The sequence below is a fragment of the Talpa occidentalis genome, unplaced genomic scaffold (genome assembly GCF_014898055.3).
Source record: "Talpa occidentalis isolate TD23 unplaced genomic scaffold, MPIMG_talOcc4v2.1 talOcc4.6, whole genome shotgun sequence".
Classification (NCBI taxonomy): Eukaryota; Metazoa; Chordata; class Mammalia; order Eulipotyphla; family Talpidae; genus Talpa; species Talpa occidentalis.
Genome location: NW_023604972.1, coordinates 129,217,331 through 129,243,376, shown reverse-complemented (window position 1 = coordinate 129,243,376; position 26,046 = coordinate 129,217,331). Strand labels below are relative to the sequence as shown.

The 26,046-nt window shown below is 34.3% G+C and overlaps 1 protein-coding gene across 4 annotated transcripts in view; it reads right to left on the bottom strand.

Annotated features, from left to right (window-relative positions):
* CDH12 (cadherin 12) overlaps window positions 1-26,046 on the bottom strand; it is a 783,460-nt gene that overhangs the window by 341,408 nt on the left and 416,006 nt on the right. For 2 of the 4 annotated variants that reach the window (XM_054687851.1, XM_054687853.1), the window contains exon 3: window positions 5,965-6,058. The exons of 1 other annotated variant lie outside the window; for it this stretch is intronic. The gene's annotated coding sequence lies outside the window, so the exon portion shown is untranslated. Of the gene's footprint in view, window positions 1-5,964; window positions 6,062-26,046 lie in introns of all 4 variants that reach the window. One more of the 4 variants, XM_054687850.1, reaches the window with a different exon arrangement.

Sequence of the window (26,046 nt, the reverse complement as noted above, 5' to 3'; positions counted from 1 at the left end):
CAAGTCTAAAAACATAGCTGAATCTTTCCTAAAGAAAAAGAAATAGCTACTGAAACCAGCACTTGAGTTCCAGCCTACACCTGATGGCCTGCCCTACAAAGGCTGGACTTAACCTTATCAACAACTATATTTGCAAAAGTTAATTCCTGGCAGAAAAATTCTTAATATGTATACCTGATGGTTCAACCTTAGCTGATATAGAGAGACACTCAGTTGATTAAAGACTTAAAACTCTGCAAAATCCCCAAAGGAAAGGTGAATCATTTATAATGTTAGCATCAACTACATCGTGGGTAACAAATAAAAACAACAGTATCAGAAGGAAAACTAAGCATCTGGGGATCAAGAGTATAACATGAAACAGAATATGGAATAATAAAGTCAGGCCAGGAATATTAGCCATTTCGGATTGGAAACGAGAAGTTTGATGCCCCCTTTAGATACTTCCTTACAATCTTCCTTTTCCATTTTCTTTTTAACATTTCATGCTCAGATGTTTGTATTACTGAGTAGCACAGTATCAAATGTAAGTGTAAAGATAACTCTGCAAAGGGCGACCTCATTATTCTCTGCATTTGAACTTCTGTGTCTGTGGCAGGTAGAATTTCAAGGTAATCCCAATGACCTTGACTCTTGCATAAACGCCAAAGAAATCTCTGCAGATGTAATTAGGGCTACAATTGGTAGTAATGAAGGAGATTATCCTGATGAGCCTAATCTCATTAAATACACTATTTAAAAGCACAGCAATTTTCTTCATCAGGGTCAGAAGAGGGAGTCAAAGATTTAAAACAAGTGGCAGCTGTTGCTGGCTTAAAGCTAGATGTACTTTGTGGAAAGGGCCAGAGAAATTATCTCTACTCTCTGAAAAAAACTCCCAGCTGAGAGCCAATGGAAAACAGGGACATAAATCTTACAACCACAAGAACTTTGATTCAGCCAACAATCTGAAAGAGCTTGGTATCTCATTCTAGCCAGATCTGCTAGATAGGAGGCCAGCCTCACTGAAATGTTAACTTCTGCTTTGTGATGCCTTAATAAACAGCCCAGTGAAGCCTGCCTAGGCATCGATATACAGTTATTATATGAGATAATAAAAGGGTGTTTGTTTATGCCATAAAACTTGTTGGAATGTGTTACATAGCACAGAAAAAAAAAAAAAAAAACACAAATAATGTTCATTGCAATGTATTGTTCTTGCTCCAGAAAGCATATTTATACCTTGTTATATCACATGTGCTTAACACAGAATCCACCACACAATAATATGCGTTCAGTTCAGCAGTTACTTACATATATGAATGAAGGAGACCACACAGAGGACATTAAAGCCTGACCTTTAATGACTTTCTCAGACTGGTCTCCCACTGGCACCCCCCCAACCCCCGACCCAACCACACACTCTTTGACTCATTGACTCAATAAAGCATATGTGGAAAAAAAAGGTAAGACCGGGTACTTCTAGTTGTTGAGATAACATTCATAGGTGGTGTCTCAACAAGCATATGTATTCTTATTCTCTTGTATTTTTGATGTGTGACATATTGTAGAAATTTAGCATATATAGATTAATCAGGAGTAGGGAAATTGGCTTAAAATGGAAAAGTCACCCGATCACCCTTTCTGTATTACAGAAGAACAAATGAATCTGAAGCAGAGTTGGCCAGAAATTAGCTGGACTTTGCTAATTTTTACTAATTTTCAATATAATAAATATTCCATTCTAATGGACTAGACAAGTGTACCTAACTCGGGGGTGGAATGAGGAGGAAGTCATCTGGTTAGCAGAACTAATGAATCAAATGAATCAACTTATGTAGGTGAATTTGTTCCCACATAATTTATTTTTAATAACATATTGACAGTGACTTAATTTTGTACATTTCAGAAATAACTTTTGGTGATCCAGTATTTCTGCAGGATGCTTAAGTTGATAATTATAGTAAGAACTTTGAAAAACAGCTATAGTTGAACAGTCAACTAGTTATAATTTACATCCTTTGCATGAGAAAACATAGGACATTTCAGACATTTGAAACATCACAGACATTTTATATATTTATTTGGGATATATGCTCTTTCACGTCTTCAAAACATTGAGAAACATCAAAGGTATTAAAACAAAAACTGTCGGAAGATTATGATTTTCTAGCTCCTTGTTGTCTGAATTTATTCTTCCATTTAGGGTGCCATGATGGCTTCATTAGGTTGTATTTGAAATAGGGACTGATGCCTCCCTGGTGTGACAGGGGTTAAGTCTCAGCATTATTATTCTTCCAGCCTGAGTTTGATCCCCAGGCAGGGAATTAACCCACATGGCACAGCAGACCTCTCCTGTCTCACCTGCTGCTCCCCTCAGCAGTGTATTTCAGTAGGTTCACCTGTTCTGCTCCCCATTCTGTCTCTGGTGAATCCTTTCACCCCTCCTGTACCCCAGTTCTTATATGTATAAATTAATAAAGTCTAAAAAAAAAGAAATTGGTACTGTATATTCATTTAGCTATAGCCATTCCTGGGTTGGGACTTACCAGTTTTGGTTATTATTTTTTTCAATAAGTAATAAGAACCCTTCTGGACTGTCTTGGATCAGGATGGCATTCCAGTTCATAAAAATTTCACACCAGTCACTTCATGTAGATGGTATCGGTGTAAAGAACACTAGAGTTTTTTTTAGGTTTCAGATTTGTTATTTAATAAATGCAAAGGAGTGGCAAAAGATTTATGATTTCACATTTTCAGTTTTTAAATTTATAAAATGGGAACAATGATACTATCTAAAGTAGGATCTTTCTAAAGAAAAAGTGAGTTAATTTCAGTAAAATACTTAGGAAACTCAGTAATACTTAACTCTTTATAAATGGAACTACTATGTACTGTTACTATTAATAGTATAGTTCTAGTAACCAGTTGTGATATTTTTACAAAAAATAGATGCAAATGTGAAAGAATTTGGGAAGGAAATTGCCCAAGTGCAACTCTGAAGTAATATATGATATGTGCAAAGTTTAGTCCATGGTGGAGAAAGAGACATTACTGTTTTCCTGATAAATAATAAATTTGAACTCTGCAGAATGTTAAGTTTACTTAATTTGACCCTTAATGGTGAATAAAGTACATTTCCAAAGGAAAACAGATTATCTCCATGCATATAAATATTCTTCCTTTCTTTTACATTAAAACTAAAGAACTAAACAAATATGTTACTCATTTTGCATAAAGACCATGAAACATTTACTTTCCTGACCTCTGACAATCAAAAAGTAACTCAACTTGTGATTGTGTAGTGTACATTTTATCATGAGATTGAGGAATTACTGTCCTGCTCACATTAATGAAAACACAAGCATGATTTTAATTAGCCTAAATGTACCCTAGAAAAGCACGAATCCCTTAATCAGATATAAAAGATGAAGAGTGGTGGCCACCTCTACATGCCAAATTGATCATATCCTAAAAAATTCTTATTCTTTTTTTTAATCTTTTTTTTTTTTTTTTTAAAGATTTATTTATTTATTTATTTATACAAGCACTGGGTACAGTCAGAAGCGCGGGAGGGTGAGAGAATTCACCAGAGCCAGAGCGGGGAGCAGAGCAGGCAGAAGGACCCAAGTACACTGCGGAGGGGAGCAGCGGGCGGCAGGAGAGGTCTGCACGCCATGTGGGACCCTCCTCCGGTGGCCGGGGAGCAGCCGGGGATGGAACCGGCGCTGCAGAGGCTGCGGGCAGCTTCCCAACCCGGTGCTCAACCGCTGCGCCACCAGAGAGGCCCCCCCCCAAAATTCTTATTCTTGTAATTAAAATTATACTGTATAAAACTATAATTAAAAGATGATTAATTAATCAAAGGAACACCATTTGTTTCACTATAATTCTCTTTTAAAAATCATATAAAAAGAGAATATTTTAGGTTGTCCATTCATAATTACAGGGACTATAATTTTTCAACTAAGTCAATCTTTAACCCAAGACCACTAATATTTATAAGAAGTTTCCACAATCAAATCCAAAGCAGCAATTATTATCCCTCCTGGCAACTATGCAAATCCTTTCTCTTTTAGTGCATTTGATGCTATTGTGAAGGATTTTATTCTGTTTAATAAAGTGATTCAAATTTATCCAAAATCATATTTATTATGGTATACCCCATTTCACTGAAGTGAAGCACATATGCACACTCATTCTTCTATTTAATCACCTTGCTAACACAACTTGGATAAAGTGCACAGGCAATTTACATTCATTTTCTCAGTTGTTGCCCCAAGCATCACAAAACATTATATCCTTTACTTTCTGTACCATGTTGTAAGAACGGGGGGAATGCTACCTTAACATTTTTATTAGATTTATGAAAATATATTATAGTAACAGGGCAGTAAACTACACTGAAATGGTAGGGTCAGAATGTTCTTTCACTGTTTGCATCTAACAGTCTCACATTGTTGTGATTTAAAATGCACTGGGCACCAGAGCAGGAAACAAGGCTATATCGTCAATATAATGACCTTGACACAGGAAGTTGTATAAGAACAGAACACTAACCATGAGAGTTAGTGTTCAGACCCTCTACATTCCATCTTGACATTTGGTAACAGAATTATCTGAAAATTAATAAAAACAAAAATAGTCCATAGAGCTTATAAATTAGAGCAGGAATTTTGAGTAGAATATTGTTTCAAATTATTCCTGATATTATTAAACACAGATTTTAGACAATTTAGAGAATAATATTTTTTTAATTATTATTTCTTTCTTTTTAATTTAATGGGTATTTAATAAACTGTTCATTAGGGGATTTTATGCTTAATACCAGTAATGAAATTAAATGAATATGATATACACTATCATTAAAGTAGTATGTAAGAAAAATGCTGGTGCTAAAATAACTCTTTATTTAGTTGGTACCAAGAGATATATATGAAAATCATATTTCATGAGGTAACCCTGCCATTGAAAACTATTACAGTATGAAGTAGACTTATCCCTTTCTCCCTGTAGAGGTATAAGCACAAAGCATGTTGGTTTTTATTATAAATTATACTCTTTATGGAATATTGAAAGTGGCACTTATATAAACAGAACAGAAAAAAGGCAAAAATTGTAAAGCATTACTATATTATGAAAGTAAACAAAAAATTACTTGAACTACAATAATAAAATCATACACCATTTTTAATATATCATCTATATATCAATCTAAAATAAGCACTAAAATGAAGGAAATAAAGAAGGTAAGAATTCACATTACATTTGAAAAAAAAAGTCAAATTTCTTGATAAAGAACAGAAACAGGAATAGAGCTATTTCAGAAGCTATTTTAGAGATTCCCTAAAATGTTAATAAAGGTATTGTTTTGTAAAAATCCCTTAAATGTAATATATAAGTATTTGTCTTTTACATATACATTCTCAAGAACCAAAAACAAATGCATATCTCACTGTACTTCACACTTAAACTTATATTAAATAACTAAAGGGGAAATCAGTGCTCTATTTTCCATATTTTAGTTGATATTTGGTCTTAATAAACATGCCATTTTTTTTTAAAATTTCAAAGCTCTAGAAAACATCTGTGAATTTTAATCATTTTCCTGAGCATAGTCTACTACACTTATATTTACAAAAAGGCTATTTGGAAACCTGTCCTATATAACCCTGAAAGCAACTTTGAGTATAAATTCATAGATCTATGTCATTTCCTGACAATAGTGGCAAAATAAGAAATTAAAGTGCATTCTTATTTCCCATCAATAACTGTCTATGGAACATAGACCCAGTGCATCTAGCAGTGACCTTTGGGAGCACATCAGTGACACCATAGTAAGGTTAGAGGATAACATTACAGATATTTAATAGAAGATTATTCTTAGTGTCCAATAGTTGTTTATGTATTCGTCGATTGTACTGAAAATTGTTATTTTAATTCCTACATGAATCTTCTATATTATTAAAAACATAAACACTTTACCTTTATAGGTGAGAAGCAAGCCTGAGTGTGTCCTCTTCGTTTTTCACTTCCTCATCTGTATCTCTCTTTGTTATTCACCCTCTTTCTTGGACTCCTACTAATTACAATTTTAAATCAATATTTATTTATAGAGGTCCTTCTGTAAGAAATATCTAGCTCATTCTGATGTTCCTATTTTAGATGACATTTAGGGACATCATCACTGTGGTTTAAAGAAAATTTTGCTTATGTGCAAGGTGCTGAACCTTTCAAACTCTTAACTTGTTAGTTTGCTACCATGTCCAGTAAACTAGACGCATCATCTCAAGTCCACAGTTTGCTAATAAAAATGTCATCAGTAAGTCAACGTTACTACCGTTTTACTGGTTGATATAAAAATAAAACAATATTAATGTGAGTGATCAAACATCAAATGCCATTTCTTCAGAGTCAGAATGGTGTTTTATAGAGAGACTCTCCTAAGGTACAGTATTTTTTGAACAACATGAACAGCCACATTTTATCAGTGTCATGGCTATATTTTTGATAGTGAATGATATAAACTGGGACAAGGAAAACTAGATAAGGGCTATAAATTTCAAGACAACACACAGAAATGTGACTCATATTTTATAGAAGTTTAGTTGGAACAAAATTGGTTGGCACTCTTCTGTCCAAAAATCATGGTAAGTACTTTGACATGCAACCCAAGTTGTAATATTTAATCAATTGAAAGAATTGCAAATGGATAGCCTCCAACAGTGACATTTACTATCAAATGTATATTATCCATTTGAATTAGTTTGTACAGAAGAAAATGTACAATTATTATGTTTTAAAGCTGATATTTATTTTTTTGTTTTCTGATATGTAAATTTTTAAATGAAAATAAACATAGAATTTACCAATTTCTCACTTAAAATTAATTTATAAGTTTTCAAAGTCATTTGTGTAAAAAATGGTTATTTTAGGATATTTAATCACTTTAAATAATGCTTATTTTAAAGTAAATTTAAACATAAAGCAATTATAGAAGAAAATTTTACTTATATAGAGGAAGTTATATCTATACCACCTTAGATCTAAATCACACATATATGACTGTGTGTTTCTCTATTTTTTTAATCTATCAATGACTTTTCTAAAGAAAGCAGAACTCATATCATAAAACACATATATTCATAATCAACATCAGAAATCAGAAATATAACTGAAAACAAAATAGTTTTCTCTAATTTTGCAGTCAAAAGGTTTTCTTGTTTTTTTTTACCATATAAATAATCATGAAAATCAGCAAAGTCAGTCAAAAACTTGATAAAAGACTTCCATAGGTAGTACATGTAAAGGGGAGATACATTTAATGTGTTGGTAAGTATAAATTGATATTTAACAATATTCTAGGAATAATGGTATTATTTATACAAGTCTAAATTTTGAATCATGATCTTACATATATTTTATATGACTTGCTCTATTCTCTTGACTAAAACTTGAAATTTACACACCATGGTGGAAAAACTAACGTATGCATATACAATAATCAAAATACCCAGTATAAGATGAAGTCACATCATAATTGGTAAAAATAAAAATCAGAAAGAGATTGAGATCAACTATTATTAAATATTAATTTGCCATTAGGATCTTAACTTTCACATCCTATATTAGAATAAATGATAACAGATATAAATAACAGATAAGAGTGCTATGAAAATAGAGGAATGACAGAGCAACCCAACAGCACATGAGTTTGAAGGACTAAAAAAAATGCTAATGATTTGATATTTTGAATGACATGCCCAAAATGTTTGTTTTACTTGTGAAAAGTTAGTGTTCAAATCATTTGCATAACGTAATATTGACAATATCCGTGTATAATTCAGAAAAAAAAAACACTCTATGAAACAAAAGATGAAGGCAATGTACTGAGCACATACACATGATGTCTCACTATTTCACATACATTTTTGACTCCATTCTAATCTGTCCCTTATCTGGAGGCAGGGAAGCCTAACATCGCTCTCTTGAATTCTTGTATTTGTAGTACAGTAGGTTAGACACAGTAAAAATCACCTCTACATTATGGTTAATATAATTTCCGAACGATGACCTTCTCTTCTCACCGGCATGTTTTGTATATTTGAATCTAATTGAACTAAACATAACAGAAGATTCAGGCATGAAGCCAGCATCCTTCTTGATTGACCCTGTGCTGTCTGCCAACTCCTGAAGGAGCTTCAAGAGCAGACCAACCTCTCTAAGCAATGCTCAAAATAGATTCTACTCCGAAGCCACACACCTACTGCAAGTGGAAAGAAGTTCTCAGAGCTTGCATGTGACCTACAGTCAGCGAGCATCGTCATTTGTCACCTGCGTGGCTTTTCCTGGTCAAACACATGTAACACAAATGACTTTTATTGGGGGAAGCAGATGGTATATTAGTCAAACAATCCATCTTTTCTCAGGGCTTGAAAATTATGAAATTCAGGGGCCTCCCTGGTGGCACAGGAGTTAAATCTCAGCGCAATCAAGCATATCAAACTATCACCAGTCATACAGCACAAGTTTGATCCTCCGCAAAGTTGCTCAACCGCATGGTGCAGCAGACCTCTCCTGTCTTGCCCACTGCTCCCCTCAGCAGTGTATTTCAGTCAATCTGCCTGTTCTTCTCCCCACTCTGTCTCTGGTGAATCCTTACATCCCCCACACCTCTGCCCTACTCCTCAGTTCTTGTATATATAATTAAATAAATGTAAATCTTAAAATTATGAAAATTCAAATGGATAATTAGCAATCTTCTGTATCTTATATACCATTTCAGCAATCCCAGTGTGAATGAAGTTCATGAGACTAGTTTTGAGTGATGAAAAGAAGGACACGACTGAAGCTATAACAGACCTAATAATATAGAAACTACTTTGAAAAGGGAGAAGTTTGTGGGAAGAAAGGAAAAGGCATTGGTGATACCTGATGGGGAGAATCCTAATGTTACTACAATTAAAAGAAGAAATTATCATTGAAAAAGAGAAGACATTGGGAAGAGTTTTCCTTGTTGGCACTAATGTAAGTCAGGGAATCAAAAAACATTTTTTTTAAAGATTTATTTATTTATGCAGACAAGAGCTGCGGTACAGGCCAGAGATGCAGGGGGTGAGAGGATTCACCGGAGACAGAGTGGGGAACAGAACAGGCAGATTGACCGAAGTACACGGCTGAGGGGAGCAGCGGGCGAGCCAGGAGAAGTCTGCTGCACAATGTGGGTAGCTCCCTGGCCAACCGGGGATTGAACTCATGCTGCAGAGGCTGCAGATTGCTTCATAGTGCGCTGCTCAAACCCTTGCACCACCAGGGAGGCCCCAAAAAACATTTTTCACCAGTAGGTATTAAAGAAGGGTTTTGCAATTGTAAGTTACTATGGTCATAACAAGTTGAAATGTGACAGGAGGAATGTGTACATTTTGCATGGAATCCAAAAGTTATAGAATACAAAATTATCGTTTGAGCTCTATTGAATATATTTTCATATAATTAGTCATTTATGGTCAGCTTCTCTATTTTGAGATAGAGTGTATGCTGCTGAGTAAGCTCCGCGAGCATAGTAGCCTTAGGTATCAAATCATGTCAAAATGTTTAGACGTTAGAGAAGATCCTGCAAACATTTACTCTCAAAAAATTACATTTGCAACCTAGATGTTGGGGAAAGAAACACATTTTTTTCTTGAACTCCCTTTAGAAAATATTACTTAGTGAAAAGTAAATGAAAGATAGTAATTTCTATCTTTAATTTTGGATAATAGAATTTTTATTAATTAGTTTCATTTAAAGAAATGTACTTTAGTTACAGTCATTAGTTAAAAAAAAAGTTTCTGAGTTGTATCCATGTCCACTGAAATAGGATGGGTGATTTGTTTCTATAGCTTACTCTCTTTTTCTCTCAGAGACTGATATTTCTTAATACATTTTCCAACAAATTTACCTAACAACCCTAATGGAAAAGATTGAGCATAAGAGCATTCTTGGACCAGGGCCTCTCTGGTGGCACAGGGGTTAAAGTCTCAGCACTATCAAGCTATCACCAGCCACTGACTCATGAGTTTGATACCTGGCCAGGGAGCTAATTCACATGGCACAACAAACCTCTCCTGTTTCTTCCGCTGCTCTCCTCAGCAGTGTAGTTCAGTAGATCTGCCTGTTCTGCTCCCCACGCTGTCTCTGTTGAATCCTCTCATCCCCTACACCTCTGGCCTACACCCCAGTTCTTGTATGCATAAATAAATAAAAAAGTAAATCTTAAAAAATTGATCAAAACAACTATATAATGTATGCTGTCACAATTGTTTCAATTATTGTCCTACTCTGAAATAAGGTTATACTAGCATTTTCCGCAGAGTTGTATGGAACACACAGAGGTAAATGCTGTTTGAAAAAGGAAAAAAGAAAAATTCATGTTTTGAGAATTTATTTTACATAATTTTAATATTTTCTTTTCTATTTCTTAGAGATTGTTGTGCTACAGTAAATTACAGTGAAAGAATAAAGAGGTGATTGAATAATGGTACAATCACAAGACTCATTTTTAACACAGAAAATATCGGTCTATTTGTCACTATGGCCAGAAGATTAACTAAAACATTATAGATATATATCTGCCAATATACAATAAAATAGTTCAACGAGATTTATAGTCTTTGAATAGCAATAGAAACAAAACAGACCTTAGCTTAAGTTGTGCAAATAAATTTTAAATTAACAATTAAGTCTGTAAATATGCACTTTGTTTTGAAATTTTAGTCCTGCAGATGAAAAGGTTTTACTGTGGTTACTACTGTCATTTATTGGTACAGTGTTGTTTTAACATAAGCTCTCAAAGTAGCACACTGATATTCGTTACATATTTTATTTGTATCTAATTGCCTCAAACTCACTATAATAGTCCTAAATCACAAATTATTTTCCTATATTTGCATTATATACTAATTAATGTGGAACAATGTTTTAGAGCAGACAGTGGGTGCTCAACACTTATAAAGATATGTAAACACCACTGTATGTTTATACAAACTTATCAAATTACATTTACACATGGATGATGATATATTCAATAATGCATTTTCTTACTCTAAAATCACAACGAAAAATAAAGAGCTATTCACCAAGTATGCCTACTATGCAGGAATCTGAAGAACAGGATTTATACAGAAGAGCATGGTAAATGCAAATATCCTGAGGTCAGAAAGCTTGGTAATTGGAAGGAATGATAGTTATTGTAACAGAGAACAGTGGATAAGGGATATGGTAGGAGAAGATGTTAGAAAAGTGGTGGAGTGAATACTATCTTGCACCTTACTGATTATTGTTTGGATTTGGATTTTATTCCTAAGGAGAAGAAAAACTGTTGAAGTGTTTGAGAAGAAGGAAGATGTGTTCTGACTTAAATTCTGGCTACTGTGAAAATGTGAGTAGAGGGTACAGAAAGAAAGCTAGGCTATATTTGGTGGATATATTTGACATAAAAGATGTACATGTCTTTATCAACGATCGTAGCTATTAGGAAGCATTTAGATTTCAGGTCTATTTTTGAAAAAGCCTAATATACTTTTTTTTTTACAGATTTATTTATACCAGAACTGGGGTACAGGCCAGATGCAAGGGACGGTGAAAGGATTCATCAGAGGCAGAGAGGGGAACAGAACAGGCAGACTGATGAAATACACTGCTGAGGAGAGCAGCGGGCGAGACAGGAGAGGTCTGCCATGCCATGTGGGACCCTCACTGGCCGGCCAGGATTGAACCAGCACTGCAGAGGCTGTGGACAGCTTCACAGCGTGGTGCTCAACCGCCTGCACCACCAGGGGAGACCCAAAAGCCTAATATACTTTATTGATGGATTACATGAGCACAAGAGACTTAAAGAGAATGGAATGAAATAAGCAACATTTAACATTCCAAAATATGATTCTTTAATTGTTCTACTATTAAATAATATATGCCAAATCTAGCAGGTAAAAGCAGAAATAAAGAGACAAGAAAGACTTCATCCTTAGATGGCACAACTTTTTACAAAGACTGGAAGTAAATATACACACACACACACACACACACACATGTTAACCTTATATAAGGTTAATATATATGTTATATACTATATTAAGGTTAATATATTAACCTTAATGTATATACATTAACTTTAAGAAGTTGAGGTACAGACTTATAAAGATTTTATTTTAATATATCTGAGGATGGAGAGAGACTTTCAGACTGGGGTCTATGCAGTGGATTCCGGTCCAGTCTCAGTTAGAGTGGTTCATTAGTAAATGCATAGATGAAGAGTAACTCTACATCAGAGATGTCGTCCAGTTTTCCTCCTGCCAATTGGGATGATGTAGAACAATTTTTGTTTTCTCTAATAACAACTGTAAGAATATTTTGATTTAAGAGATTCATAGTTGATGTACAGCTTAGCTGTGGGTTAGAGAGAAAATACTAGTGGTATAGCTATGGAAGTCAAGGCAACAAATAGAGGAGTGACAAATCAGTTGAATCTGAAAGTTGATCTTAATATGTGTCGTATTAGACACCTGTTGTATTAGAGTCATTTGACTATTTCTAGGTTTCTTTTTGAGGGAATTATTCACTGTGTACCTGCATAAACAACTCACTCATGGGAGGAGAGAATTCAGTAGCCTCCAATATCACCATGTCCATGCCTCCATCATAAGGAGATATTTTCTTTTAAAGAGGAATTATATTTTTTGAAATTCAGTTGAATAAATATATAATTATATGGCAGTGTTAATTAATTTGAGAAAAAAAAAGTGTTAGTGAAGTAGTCCACCAGTAAGACATAATATAAGGGCCTCCCCGGTGGCGCAGCGGTTGAGCGCCGGGCTGTGAAGCTGCCCGCAGCCTCTGCAGTGCCGGTTCAATCCCCAGCCGCTGGGTGAGGGTCCCACATGGCGCGCAGACCTCTCCTGCCGCCCGCTGCTCCCCTCAGCAGTGTATTTCGTCGGTCTGTCTGTTCTGTTTCCTACTCTGGCTCTGGTGAATTCTCTCACCCTCCCGCGCTTCTGACTGTACCCAGTGCTTGTATAAATAAATTAATAAATCTTTAAAAAAAAAAAGACATAATATAAGCCTTCCTTAACAAGCTTTTATAGTCTAAAATTATTTGTTCAATTTTCCATATAAAGATAAAATCAAGTTGTAATATCTGTTAATTTAAATAACATGTAAGTTAGATAAATGAAGAGGATAAAACTCAACTGAAATAGGGAGAAAAAAAATCTATTCTAAGGCACATATTTTGAAAACCCAGTTCTACTTTAGTAACTCAAGTTTAATATTTCTGAGGAAAATGATGCAACACAGAAGACAATATTGGAAATACATTAAGGCAATTATTTCTAAATCAATACACTTGTTTTGGAGAAATCTTTTTAAAGCAAATATAAACATTCTCAACATTATATTTTATTAAGACCAAGTTCTACATTGAAGCAAAGAATGTAATTCCTTAGTTAGTGATTATTAACTGTAACCTATAAAATATTTTAGCTATACATTCTCTTGATAAAGGCTTATGATATTGACATTGCTAATAATGTAGGATACATTTAAGCTAAATTTATTTAAAATGAAATTATAGTTAATAATTTAAAGACTTATACATCTTTATTTGGATCAATTTATTCTGATATATTTGTATGATATTGAAAGGAATAAAGTCAAATTTTTACAAAAGTTAGTATAAAAGGTTAACATTTCATGTGTCAAACTTTTTAAGCCCTATCCTTAATCACATTAAATATCTAACTTATATAAATAAAAGTTGTGGAGTATAATTAAATTAAAATGTTAGGATTATCCCCAGTTATGTGCTTAAGGTTTAGAAGACTTTCAGCAGTAGTTCAGAATAGCGAGGGGCAGAGGGAAGAGGAGGGAAGTAAGTCCAGGCAGTTTATATGACTTATTTAGAGAGATTGACTGGTCATGACAGAGTGAAGACTGGGTTAAAAATTATGCACACCCTAATAAGGCTATGAGATACCCAGTAACCACATAGCCACTTCCCCTTACTCTTCCACACAGTCATTAATCAAAGTGACTCCCATGTTCATTCAACCTGGGTAAAGTATTTAATGCTTCATATCAGAGTAATCAGACTACAGCACCTCATTTACTTGGGCTTAAGGAAAAGTGTGGGGATTTTGAGCTACAGTTTGCCTCCCAAATAAATACTGTGATTGAAAAAGTTCTGTAAGTCTATTAATAGTGTCTAGTATGCTGTTATATTATAGACATGCATAGTAGCATGTGTAAAAAATAGCATGTAAATTTCAGTTCTAAACAAATGCACTAATATGTGGGCAGATTCTTATTCAACATTGAAGTGAACAAATCTTGTATGGGCCCATGAAAAATTCAATATATTTTGTATGAAGCCCCAAGAGCTTAAACTTGGCAATCCAGTTTTTGTAAGGTAGGTCATTTTAATATCAAGAATATCTCATTTTCCAATTTTGGCTTATTTTTAATCATTAATATTTCAAACCCTAAATATCAAGTGATTCCCAGGAGTATTTTCTGACTTCTTGGACAATTTCAGGGGGATATTTCAAATCAGAGAGAAAATAATATGTCTACCACCTCTATACTCCTCTCTTGTATAACAGAAAAGGTGTCTGTGTATGCATCCATGCTGAAAAGTTAATTTTTATTTCATTGTATGAACATGGTCATTTCTGGACACCACGAGTTTCACTGTATGAACATGGTCATTTCTGGACACCCAATGAATGAAAATGAAAAGAGGAATATACAATATGGAACCAGAATACTTATTTTTGAAAACATGTATTTATTATGTTTTCTGAGGAATCTACTCAACAGTACATTCAATTTTTTTTTTCTTCACATTCTCCAATTTGTTAGCTGTGTTTCAAGTGTGGTTGAATTTATAAATGATCATTCACCTCCAATCTGGACTGATTATTTATTGCCTATCAGAAAATAAATAAGCATTTAATCATTTATATTTCAATAAACACAGGGATTTTCTCAATAAAAATGTCATGTTATGTAGAAATCTAACTTCTCATTACCTACAGCTTAACTCAACATTTTATTTTCCTTTCTACAATTTGCCACTCTATAAATATGAAATTGACACTTGGGATTTATATGTAATACTGACCTATAAGCCCTTTGCAATTTTTCTATGAATACACAAAGTACTATATTACAATACATTGTGATTACATGACCAATACCTCTTTCATTGAGGAAAAATGACAAAAAGCATCACTGAAACATAGTGTCAATTAATTTTAAATTCATAGAACAGCTGTGCAGTTTAGAGTCACACAGCTCTTCACTGGACCCCTGAGAATGATCTGTCATGGTTAAAGGAAGCATAACAATTTGCCACAGGTATACCCAGAGGGTATGAACTCCTCGGAGATTGAATAAAGAGACTGGAGTGGTCACAAAAGACTGATTGGAGGCAGCTGCATGAAGAGAGGAGATAAGGTAGTAGGAGATGTGGAGGTGTGATGAGAGATAATGAAAGCAAGAATAGGAGAGATGAACTATGCAGAGATTAGGTTAACAAAGCAAGATCCGTATCCATAACTCAATCTGGGAGAAGAACATATGCACGCATCAAAGAGACTCAAGGAGGTGGTTTATTTTTAATACAATTCAAAAGCAACAATAAAATGTCACTGCTGTAGCTACTTCCTAGGTGTCTGAAATGGTTTTTAATGCATTTCATGAATGGAATCTTCAACCCACTATGTATCCTGAAAGGATAAAATACACAAACATAGTAGAACTAACACTATTTTGATTTTTAATGTCAAGTCAATTTAAGATTCTGAAATTATATTAGTTATTAAGGTTGACTTATGTTAGAAAGGTAAAGACATACAATAATTAAAAAAATATATTTGGGTATACAATTTATTTTAATTTCAATAAAATATACTTATAGTTTATTAATTTCTTCTTAATCTAACATGTATACAGCATTATTTATGATGTTAAGGTACAAGAAAGTAAATCTTATGCAAACTGGGGGTTATGGATATCATTTAAAAGAAGTATCTTTAGGGCCTCCCCGGTGGCACAGCAGTTGAGTGCTGGGTTGCGAAGCTGCCCGCAGCCTCTGCAGTGCCAGTTCGATCCCCGGATGCTCCCCGGCCACCGGAGGAGGGTCCCACATGGCGCGCAGACCTCTCCTGCCTCCTGCTGCTCCCCTCAGCAGTGTACTTTGGTCCTTCTGCCTGCTCTGCTCCCCGCTCTGGCTCTGGTGAATTCTTTCACCCTCCCGCGCTTCTGACTGTACCCAGTGCTTGTATAAATAAGTAAGTAAATAAATAAATCTTTAAAAAACAACAACAAATTATTAAAAAAAAGAAGTATCTTTAATTGAGTTTTAAACAATAGCCTCTCCCCCAAAAACAGGGTAGTTGGGAGGTGTTTCAGAAATAACAAAATAGGATTTGTAAAAAGCCTTGGTATCTGAATTAACATAGTGTCTATAGAAAATTTTAGACAGTTTAATATAATTTGATGTAAGGGTGGGTTACTAAAGAGTGGTCCATTAGACTAAAGATTAAAAAATAAAAAGAACATTCTATTTATCACTTTATAAGAAAAAAAAAAAACCAACTCCAAAAAACTTAGTGACGTAAAACAATGTCAGGACATTTACCTATTAAGAATCTATAATTTGAACAGGGATTGGCAGAGACAACTTGTCTGTCTGACCACGCAACTCAACATCAAGATCTTCTGAACACTCCAGAACTTCAAGGAGGCCATTCCACTTGCACTACTGCCTGCCTCACTCTACACACCTCTTAATCTCTATATATTTCCTTGTTGTCTTGCTTGCAACTATACTGGCTTCAATTCCTCCTCATAAAACCCCCTATTGCTCTTCACTGGGCGCCTATGTGGTTGCTCTTCACTATTGGTGGAATATGCTTTTGGCCCTTCTTTTTATTACATAACTTTCTACATCTGTGAAGTCTCAGTTTAATTACTTCTTTATCTGATAATTTTTCACTGATCTTGAATTAACAAATTTCAAAAAAAATAAAGGAGTTCAAAGAAAATTTTAATTCTGTCCTTCATTTTGCCTAGCTCTTGGAATTAAGATGGTTTTCTTTTATGTCTATATAAACCTAATTACTCAAGTATATTGTCTAGAAGTTTCAGCACAATCAGGTTACATTAAAGAGCAAGAGAAGAAAAAAGCTGGAGCTGAGCTAGTCACGGTGATGGAACTTCACTGAAAAGCCAAGCTGCTTCTTCTTATTTGTACCTACTTCTTCTGTTTCTTTTTCATCTTTTGAATTAACATTGGTTTACAACACTGGATATGATTGAGAAGTATAGGACCACACCTCTTCCAATGCACCTCACCTTACTACATCCACCCCCAAAGCACCCATAGTCCTTCATCACAGAATACTCAGTCCTTCCACGCTCTTTTCTCCAGCCTCTCTTTCCCCCTTTGGTAACCTCAAATCAACAGTTAGATTTTGAGGATTTGATTCTATCTGATCCCTTGTTTAATTTCTCTGCATTCTGCATATAAGTGAGAACATGAGATATTTGTTTTTTTTTTTTTTGCTCCTGACTTAATTCACCTAGTCAATATTTTGGAAATCATGTAAATAAAGTGTATTTGTGGAGACTCTATTAATAAAACATGAAAATAAATATTTGAGCAAAAGGGAAAGAAAACACAGGGATATATGTATATTATTAAAAAAAACTGTCCCTTATCCAATTATTCAGACAAGAACAATGGCAAAAGAGCAAAAGCAAATATAAAAAAATGGTATTGCATCAGACTGAAAAGCTCTTGGACAGTGAAAAGATCTATCAGTAAAACAAAAACCCCTACTGAAAGGGAGAAATATATTTGCATATAATTCATCACCAAAAGGCTAATATCCAAGATTTGCAAAGAATTCCTGTGACCCAAAAAATAATGGAATAATTAACCCAATCAAAAAATGGGCAAAAGATCTAAATAGATATTTTTCCAAGGAAGACATATATACGGTCAATAGGCACAAGAAAAATTGCTCATCATCATTTATCATCAGGGAAATGCAAATCAAAACTACACTGACATACTATAACATTACACTTGTGAGACTGACCTATAGCAAAAAGACCAGAAACAACAAGGGTTAGAGAGAATGTGGAGAGAAAGGTACCCTTGTACATTGTTCACAGGAAAGTAGACTGGCCCTGCTCCTTCAAAAACAATATGGGGGGCCTCCCTGGTGGGGAAAGGGGTTAAGTCATAGCACTATGAAGCTATCAGCAGCACAAGTTTGATCCCCGGCAGGGAGCTACCCGCATGGAACAGCAGACCTCTCCTGTCTCCCCATCGTTCCTCTCAGCAGTTTATTTCAGTGGATCCACCTGTTCTGCTCCTCATTCTATCTCTGGTGAATCCCCTCACCCACACACTTCAGGCCTGTACCCGAGTTCTTGCATGCATCTATGAATAAATCTTTTAAAAAACCAATGTGGATCCTTCTCAAAATATTAAAAATAGACCTACCATATGACACAGTGACCCCACTCCTAGATGTCTACATGAAGAAAACAAAAGCACTAATTTAAAGGGATATTTGTACTATCATGTTCACTGCACCCCTACTTACAATAGCCAAGTTATGGAAATCATCTAAGTGCATAAGAATAGAGAGGTAGATAAGGGAAAAAATTACATACAGACACACACACTCATTACACCACATATATACATAATGGAATACAGCTTGGCTAAAAAAAAAAAGATGACCTCTTGTCATTTGTAACAAGAGGCATAGAGATAAAGAGGATAATACCAGAAGGAGAAAGACAACTACCAGATAGTTTCACCTATATGTGGAATATAGAGAATCAGAACACATAGCCAGACAAAACAAGACCAATAGCAAACCATGACATTTGACAGCAAAACTGAGGCAACCACTCCCTGGTGGCATAAACACAGCAGTGTAAAGCTATCTGCAGCCTCTGCAGCATGAGCTTGATTCCCAGCCAGCCAGGGAGCTACCCACATGGCACAGCAGACCTCTCCTATCTCGCCCACTGGTCCCCTCAGCAGTGTATTTCAGTCATTCTTCCTGTTTTGCTCCCCACTCTGTCTCTTGTTAATTCTCTCCCCCCACCCCACGCACCTCTGGTCTGTACCCCAGCTCTTGTATGCATAGATAAATAAATCTTTAAAAAAAAACTGAGGTGGCTGGGTTCGGCTAGGGGTGTGAAGTTTACCCAGATGAGCATGGTGAAGGATTATTGGGAACACCAGGTGATGGATGTGGTATGGCGAGGTGCATTTGTAGTTTTGAACACAATGATATAAGCCAAATTTACCTCAATAAATATTAATATATAAGTATATAATTATTAAATAATCTTATGTTAATTTATCGGCTCATATACTGTATTATTCTAAATGAAATCATGGGTGCACAGTACATGTCATTTATTCCACTGGGAATTTTTTTTTTTGTCCAGTGAAAACTTAATATGCTTATTTGGATATCTATACAAACAGCACAAACTACAGTCATTACTGGACATGTTTCATAGGGCAGCATATAGATTCATATATTGTTCCACAGCAAATTGGTAATTAGAACAAAACAAGCAAAATATCCTTCCTATCAATAATCTGAGAAGTACTCATTAATTCTGACCCTCAATACATGTTCAATACTTGATGGTTAAAAATAAGAGGTGCATATTCTACAGAATCAACAAGTGGATTAATTATAATCTGCAACAATAAAGAAACATTTTTTTTAGGATGGGGAAACAATTGAATTTTAAAAGTTTTTCTTTTATCATGTCACAGTAATAAGAAATAACCATTCCCATTTATAAAAAAAAAATATCAGTTATTCTAGATTTCAGAAATACATTCCCAGCTCTGAAACATTTCAAAATGATAAACTGAGAATGTCAATAATCATCATTCTAATTATGGGAAATTTATGCATACCAAGGAGCAGTGGCTATAGCAACATTGTCAATATTAGCTTATATTAATTGAGTTCAAGGAAACAACTAATTATGGGCTGAAATTTAGAATACTGAAACTATGTCTGCTTTTCTATAATGCACCTAAAATACTTGCTTTGTTGCTGCTTTTCTTTCATATTACTCCTTGATCTTCAGGTAATTTGAGATATGCAAAATACTTTTTTTTTTTTTTTTTACTAGTGATGTATTTTTTAAGATATTTGCCTTGGAGAACAAACTACTCAAGTGTAATTAATTCAGCCTCTGCTGAGGTAATCTTTGAAGTTGAATGAATTGCAGATCCTCAGATCAAAATTCTAGCAAATTAATAATAAAACATATACTGAGATTAGTAATAGGGGACCCTAAAGTTATGCAGGGCTTTTCTTTAACAAATGGGAGAAATAGGATGGATTGTCATTAAAAATACAGACTGAACGATATTACTTCCAAAATATTTCTTCCTGTGTGTCCTCTTAAATCCAGAAATGACACCATTAAGCACCAAACACTATTTCTAATAGACCCCCTCCCATGACATTATCACTTACAATTGTGTCTTATGACTTTTTTTCAATAATTAGAAAATAGCATCACATGTTCAATACATTTATTTGAAATATATTGAGGATTTTGAGAAAATAGCATTCAACTTCTCCCTTATAAAATGCAAATGGCCAACAGGCATATGGAAAAATGTTCAACATCACTTGTAATCAGGGAAATGAAAATCAAAACTACCATGAGATACAATCTTACACCAGTGAGAATGGCACATATTAAAAAAAACTAGCAACAACAAATGTTGGCGAGGGTGTGGAGAAAAAGGAACTCTCCTGCACTGCTGGTGGGAGTGCAAACTGGTCCAACCACTATGGAGAGCTGTGTGGAGATTTCTGGACCTACTAACATAGAGCTTCCATAGGATCCAGCAATTCCACTCCTAGGTATTTACCCAAAGGACATCAATTTACCCAGAAACATCAATTCCAAAGAGCACCTGCACCCCTATGTTTATAGCAGCACTGTTTGCAATAGCTAAGCTTTGGAAACAACCCAAATGCCCAAAAACAGATGACTGGATCAAGAAGATGTGGTACATATACACCATGGAATATTACTCAGCATTCAAAAAAGATAAACACATGCAATTTGCAGCAACATGGATAGCACTGGAAGGGATCATGCTCAGTGAAATAAGCCAAAAAGAAAAAGAAAAATACCGGATGGTCTCACTCATAGCAGGAATCTAGAAAACTTAAATAAGGGACCAGGAAAATGAATAACTATAAGAAAGTGAAAATCAAAATCAACAAAAAACTATGAAACAGAGACACTCTAAGGGGGTGGGGGGCGGGGAGGGGAGGGATTGGGGTCAAAATAAGGAGGTTGCAATTGTATGGGGAATATAAAAATAAAATTTATTAAAAAATATAAAAAATTGTGTATGTGTGTGTTTGAGGAGATGGGCAGAGAGTTGTGATCTTTAATATAAGGCAATGGTTTAAATAATTTTTCTAGGGCCTCCCTGGTGGCACAAGTGGTTAAGACAAAACCTATAAAGCTATCCATAGCCACTGCAGCACAAGTTCAATTTCCAGCCAGGGAGCTACCCACTGGGCACAGCAGACCTCTCCGGACTTGCCCACTGCTCCCCTCAGCAGTGTATTTTGATAGATTTTCCTGTGCTGCTCCCCACTCTGTTTCTGGTGAATCCTCTCACCCTCTACACCTCTGGCCTGTTCCCCATTTCTTGTATGCATAAATAAATAAAAAAATTATCTTTAAAAAGTTTTCTAGAAATAGGATTAACCTGTTTTATTTACTTAAAACATTATTTTGACTAATATTGTTCCACTGTTTGACTAATACAAACTTGTTAGTATATATTCTACTATCTTAATTCATGGATTAATTTCAGGCCAGGTTAAATTTTTATGAACCACATTTCCTAATTTTTCAGGAATTTTCATTCTGCGATGATACACATGAAACAAAATTTAGGCTAACAATATTTGCCCTTGTTTGAAAATAGTATTGGTAGAACTATTTACAAATATAATCGCTGGTTAATTTTAAATATCTGGAGATCATAGGGAAGCAAGCAAACTGCTTTTTGTAATGTCATAAAAGATACAAATATCAGTTTATTGAGATAGTCTTCAGACCTTAGTCTTTGCCTTTTGATGAACTATTTTTATGCCAAAGAGTACAGAATTTCTGTGTTTATATTAAGGAATCTAGGTGTTCATCAGACAAATACATTATAGGCATAGAATTATGAATGCATCCTTACATTTGTTTTCAGATATTCAATATTAAACACCTATTTTTAATTATATATTGGAAAATATTAGAAATTTCATTGTACATGTATAACATGTACATATCTTTAGTTTTTTTCAATAACTGAGATCTGAATTTTTTTTTCAGTGTTTTTCCTATTTCTTTTTTTATTGTTTTATTCCCCATACAATTGCAGCCCCCCCATTCTGACCCCAATCCCTCCCCTCCCGCCCCCGCCCCCCTAAAAGTGTCTCTGGTTCATAGTTTTTTGTTGATTTTGATTTTCACTTTCTTATAGTTATTCATTTTCCTGGTCCCTTATTTAAGTTTTCTAGATTCCTGCTATGAGTGAGACCATCCGGTATTTTTCTTTTTCTTTTTGGCTTATTTCGCTGAGCATGATCCCTTCCAGCGCCATCCATGTTGCTGCAAATTGCATGTGTTTATCTTTTTTGAATGCTGAGTAATATTCCATGGTATATATGTGCCACATCTTCTTGATCCAGTCATCTATTTTTGGGCATTTGGGTTGTTTCCAAAGCTTAGCTATTGTAAACAGTGCTGCTATAAACATAGGGGTGCAGGTGTTCTTTGGAATTGATGTTTCTGTGTCCTTTGGGTAAATACCTAGGAGTGGAATTGCTGGATCATATGGAAGCTCTATGTTTAGTAGGTCCAGAAATTTCCACACAGTTTCCACAGTGGTTGGACCAGTTTGCACTCCCACCAACAGTGCAGAAGAGTTCCTTTTTCTCCACACCCTCGCCAACATTTGTTGTTGCTACTTTTTTTAATATGTGCCATTCTCACTGGTGTAAGATGGTATCTCATGGTAGTTTTGATTTGCATTTCCCTGATGACAAGTGATGTTGAACATTTTTTCATATGCCTGTTGGCCATTTGCATTTCCTCTTCAGAGAGGTTTCTTTTTAGCTCTTCTGCCCATTTTTGGACTGGATTATTTTCTTTGTTGTTGTTGAGTCTCATCAGAGAGCTGAATTTTTAATAAACCATTTATAATATTTTTACTCAAATATCTAAAAAATGGTGGATTTTTAAGAAATTTGCAAGATTAAAAATTAATAAATATTCACTAAAATCTGGAAATACCAATCTGTAGCTCTATGTCTTGTGTGTGGTATGAAGCTGTTTTGAACTTCAGTTTCTCATTGCTAAATCTGTTTTGAGACTCAAATAAGATAAAGTCTACCAAACAGAAAGTTTGCTCTCTCGACCATAATGATGTCCAATCAATAATTGCTGTGATTAACTTTTTATAACTACTCTTCAAGTATGAGGAAAAAATGTATCCTTTGGGTAGAAAATCAAGTGCTAAAAGTTACATATATGCTGATGTGTATGTATATGCCTGCTATTTATTCAGTTCCTCTTACTTGGTTATGTAGCAATTAATTATAGCATGCAAATGTGAAGAAAATAAGGGATTATAAGACTTAATGATTAAACAGATTTTAAGAAGTTACTTTTGCTAGAAGCATGCAAATATTGGGGAGTTAGAGGAGTGATTTAAGAGTTAGAAAGAGTAGTTAGAGACTAAGGATTTAAGCCATATAATGAGAAAGACATTGAATTGAAATATCAGAAATACTTAAACTCTAGAATTCTGCTATCTTCCACATCATTTGGTAAAAATCAAATTATATCATTCTAAGTAGGAACAGTTTTTGAAAGGCACCTCTGATCTATGGAATTTAATTCTCAAATAAAGAGCTAGCTTATTTCTGTTCTAATAATAGCCCAACAAAAAGAGCACATTTCAGTTAGGCAAGTCATCATGGGGACCTAAACAATTAAATTTATATTTTATAAGAAAATAGGTAAATATGATTCTGCTTAAGTAAAACTATACATAAAATGCAAGGGGTAAAATAACAAACACTAATATCACTAATTACTGTACAAAGGCTAAAACCTAGCCCTTCAATGTAAAATTGAAATAATCTCACATTGCATGCAACACAACACTTATTTTCCACAAATGATGAAATGGTCATTTACAATTTACCTCATGCAAATGCTACACATAATTCCTTCACAAAAACTGAAAAGTTAATATTTATAAGTAAGCTTACATAAAATATCAATCAGCCAATCAAAATGATTAGTTGTTCTGAGTTATCTAATTTTTTTATTAATAATTAATTTCCTGTCATTCTTTCTCTTTTTTTTTTTCAGTTTTCTCCTCTTCTTCCTCATTTCACTTTTCAGATAAACTTGTTAGCAGCTAACTACTTTATCTGTTCTTTAACAAAATTATAGCCAGATCGTGCTGCTCCAGATAAAGTAGTGTCAGCATTTTCATAATAAAAAGTGCTCTTCAGAGGTTTATAATTCAACTGTAAAAATTCACACTGGGCTCATCTTGGCATACAAGGTTAAAGCCTGAAGCAAATTTATATTACCGATTTTCAAACCAATTAATGTAGTCAATACTTTAAATGGTAGAAGAAACATAAGTCAAATGTTGAAGACATTAACCCCCCCCAATAATTATAACAATTTGATTAATATTTAAACTTCTTCATTTGTTGTTAAATTTGCATGTGTCCAGCACAGGTGTTGAAAAATACTTCTAGAAGAGATAGAAAGCAAAACACCATGGGTTCTTCTAAGAAACTTACACTAACATATGTGGCCATAAAATAAATAGCCTTCATGGCAGGTGGCTTACCCTTAAACAAAAGTCCAACCTCTAAGTTTTTTACAGAGACAACTATGAAAAATTTGTTAAAGCTCTACTTACAGAGTCTATCATCAACTTTCCAAAACCATTTGAAAAATATTGTAAAACTACAAAATCTTTTTTCTATTTCATAAAATATTAATATTGTCAAAAAAGTACAATTTACATAATACCAGTATGTAATTTTATATCACTGACAAAACCCCCCTCACTTTCCATATCTGTAGAAATATTTCCAAAAATAAAGACAGAGTCAAAGAAAAGTGAGTTTACACCATGATTGGATACAGAAATTAAGGTCTTGGAAAAACATGTTGGGTGTTCCTTTTCAAGATACTTAATGCTAAACCATTCACTCAGTCTATGGGCAACTATTGTCAGATCATACAAATATTTTTGGTAAAGAAGTATCAGAAAAATAATGAAAAAATAAAGGAAAAGACTTTAAAAGTAGGAGCAAATGGAAAAGATTTTATTGCAACAAGAGTACACCATTCTGGAAAATGCAGGGAAGTCATTCATACAGAAAAGCTATTTATAGAATTTAGGGTCATAAATGTATTATTAAATATAATTCAGACACCTTAAAATATGACAAAAGTCATATAAAATATCACTATAATAGCATCCTGTCCCTTTTATAATTTCATTTTCTTTTGGCAGAATATGCATGCATGTTTATTAGAGATGCATTGATACAATATTTTGATCTTATTACATCTTATATACTTCATAGTGTTTACATAGCCATGATGATAAAAATCATAAGCATATGGCTAAATCTTACACAGCTCTTTTCAGCTCCAAAACAACTTTCAAGTTAAATATAATTAACTCCACTATGTACACAAGAGGACATTTTGAGTTTATGAGTTTCAGTCATTGGCTCAAGGTCTCGTGATTAGGACATATTAAATCTAGAATTCAAAGACTAGAAACATCTATACAATGTGTTCTTCAATGTAAATTCTTCCTTTTTTTCAATATGTCCTTTATAAGCTTATTTTTGCAAACCTATTTCTCTACTGTTAAAAGAATGATTGCTTCCTATC